Source organism: Gossypium hirsutum, chromosome A09 (genome assembly GCF_007990345.1).
Source record: "Gossypium hirsutum isolate 1008001.06 chromosome A09, Gossypium_hirsutum_v2.1, whole genome shotgun sequence".
NCBI lineage: Eukaryota > Viridiplantae > Streptophyta > Magnoliopsida > Malvales > Malvaceae > Gossypium > Gossypium hirsutum.
Window position 1 is genome coordinate 10,593,245 of NC_053432.1, and position 2,807 is coordinate 10,596,051.

The 2,807-nt window shown below is 33.9% G+C and overlaps 1 non-coding gene across 1 annotated transcript; it reads right to left on the bottom strand.

Annotated features, from left to right (window-relative positions):
* Window positions 1-1,412: 1,412 nt before the first annotated feature.
* Window positions 1,413-1,519, bottom strand: LOC121206826 (small nucleolar RNA R71). Its single transcript, XR_005901998.1, has one exon. It is a non-coding gene; the product is annotated as a small nucleolar RNA R71 (small nucleolar RNA).
* Between the last annotated feature and the right edge of the window lie 1,288 nt (window positions 1,520-2,807).

Genomic DNA, 2,807 nt, shown 5'->3' on the forward strand with positions numbered 1-2,807 from the left:
CAGTTGATCATGTTTTCAATTAAATTCAAGTATGTATTTCATACATACATGATTGGATGCATTAGAATTAGTTGAGCGATCCTAACCAGACGACATCTAGCGGACGCAATAGTTGAAAAGTGCATGTTTAATTTATATCCTAACCCAACTAAATTGAAGGTTCATAATAACTTTAACGAGCTCTATTATCTTGCATAGTTTTTAGGTTTATGTGATTAAACTGTTTCAAACCTAACCCATCCCTGTTACTTCACATAAATACTAAGAAACCCTTAGTTTAATATGATTAGTAAAATGCATATTTCACTAAGTATAAGATTCCGAAAGGACTTAATTTGATTTCCAAACTCATGAAAGATCGATTTTCCATGGAATGTTTTCCGAACACTGTTAAGCATGATAAAAATGAATCAAATTTATTAATGTAGTTATCCTAGCCTATTCATGTTATTGATTGTTGAAGTTGTGTTTCTGTTGCTAAATTCATTCATACATTTAGATAATTTTCATACTTAGATAAAATTGCATTAGGGATCAATTTTGCATCTAGTTAAATTAATCTAGTTTGATCATCATCACTCAAATTATTGTATTTTTATTACCAAATTGTTAAATTACAATTTTACAATTATTCAATTAACATACACAGTCCTTGTGGAGACAATAGCTCTTTTACTTACTTATTACTTGATAATGACTATGTATAATTGCACAAACCGAGCGTAATAAGTTTTTGGTGCCATTGTCAATTACTATCAACATAATAATTTTTTTGAAATTATTTTTCCAGATTGGTTTTTATCTAACTTCTAACCTTACTAATTTATTCTTTATTTTTTGTGATTTATTTTCAGGTGTTTATGAGCATAGATTGAATTATTAATATATTACTTGTAGACCTTGAGATCGAGCGGACATTTAGATAGAGAAGACGTTAGAAATCAGCTCAAAGACAAGTCGAAATGGACTCTAGAAATCAAAATTATGGAAAAGGTAATAGAGCCGATCATGTGCACAATCTAATTCTTATTGTTGATGATAGGGATCGTGCCATAAGACAATACACTATGCCACTTTTCAATGAATTAAATCTGGGAATTAAGAGGTCAGATATTAAGGCACCGCAATTCGAATTGAAACTAGTCATGTTTCAAATGCTTCAAACGATAGACCAGTTCAGTGGTATGCCCATGGAAGATCCACATATTTACCTTGGATTACTCATGGAGGTGAGTGATTCATTTAAAATAGCCGGTGTTACTGAAGACTCATTGAGTTTGAAGCAATTTCCATACTCGTTGCGAGATCTAGCACAAACATGGCTGAATTTGTTGCTACCAAGTTTAATATATACTTGGCAAGAATTAACAGAAAGATTTTTGGTTAAGTATTTTTCATTGATTAAGAACTCCAAGTTGCGAAATGAGATAACCATTTTTTCACAATTAGATAAGGAATCCATGTACGAGGCGTGAGAAATATTCAATGAGTTACTTCGTAAGTGTCCTCATCATGGGATTCCGCATTGTATCCAGTTGGAGACATTTTATAACTGTCCCAACGCACATATAGGATTGGTAATAGATATTTCTGCAAATGATGCGATTTTGTCTAAGTCTTATAACGAGGCTTACGGGATTATTGAGAAGATCACTAGCAACAACTATCAATGGACAACAAACCGATCAACTTCAGGAAGACGAATAGTTGGAGTGCATGAAGTGAACGCACTGACATCATTCTCAGCTTAAGTATCTTCTATTCATCAAAGTTAAAATAGTTTACCACTCATGGTTCTAATAATTTTGCAACTTAATCACCAAGTCAATATAATGTTTTTTGTGTATATTGTGGGGATAGCCATTCTTTCGAGAATTTCCCTTCAAACCCTGAGTTTGTTTGTTACGTAAGGAGTTGTCTCAAGACAAGGACCACAGTCCAACTTCTATAATCCTTCATGGCGTAATCATCTAAATTTTTCTTGGAGTAACCAAGGAAATGGACCGAACAACACCTACATGTAGTATAGACCCAACCAATCTCAAGGGTTTAATCAACAAGCTTCAAAACCACTTTAAGCTGAATCATCAAACAATTTGGAGGACTTGTTGAAGGCGTACATGGAGAAAAATGATGCCTTAATTCAAATTCAAGTAGAAACATTGAGAAATCTAAAGAACTAGTTAGGTCAGTTAGCTATTGAGCTTCGTAATAGGCCAGAAGGAGTTTTTCCAAGTGATACAAAAAATCCAAGGAATTTTGGTAAGGAACATTATAAGGTAGTTGCATTACGAAGTGGTAAGATTTTGGAACCCAAAGAGGTTGTGATTGAGGATGAGCCTATTAAGAAGGAGAAAAGTCAACCAACAGTTGAAGTTCCTACACCAGAAAAGCTAGATGCTGAGAAATCTGATGAGGTAAAATCTAAACTAGTGCATTCTGATAAGTTAACACCTTCTTTTGCAGATTTACCTCCTCAGAAAAGTTGTCTGATTCAACCTAGAGTTCCATCACCTCCATATCCTCAAAGACTCCAACAGTATAGGCAAAAACAATAGATGTAATTCAAGAAGTTCTTGGATGTTCTAAAACAACTTCACATCAACACCCCGTTAGTGGATGCTTTAGAGCAAATGCCCAATCATGTGAAGTTTATAAAGGATATTCTATCCAAAAAGAAAAGACTTAGTAAGTATAAGATGGTAGCCTTAACAAAGGAGTGTAGTGCATTCCTACAAAACGAGCTACCTTTGAAACTAAGGGACCCTGGAAGCTTTACTATACCCTGTAATATCGGAGAATCTTAC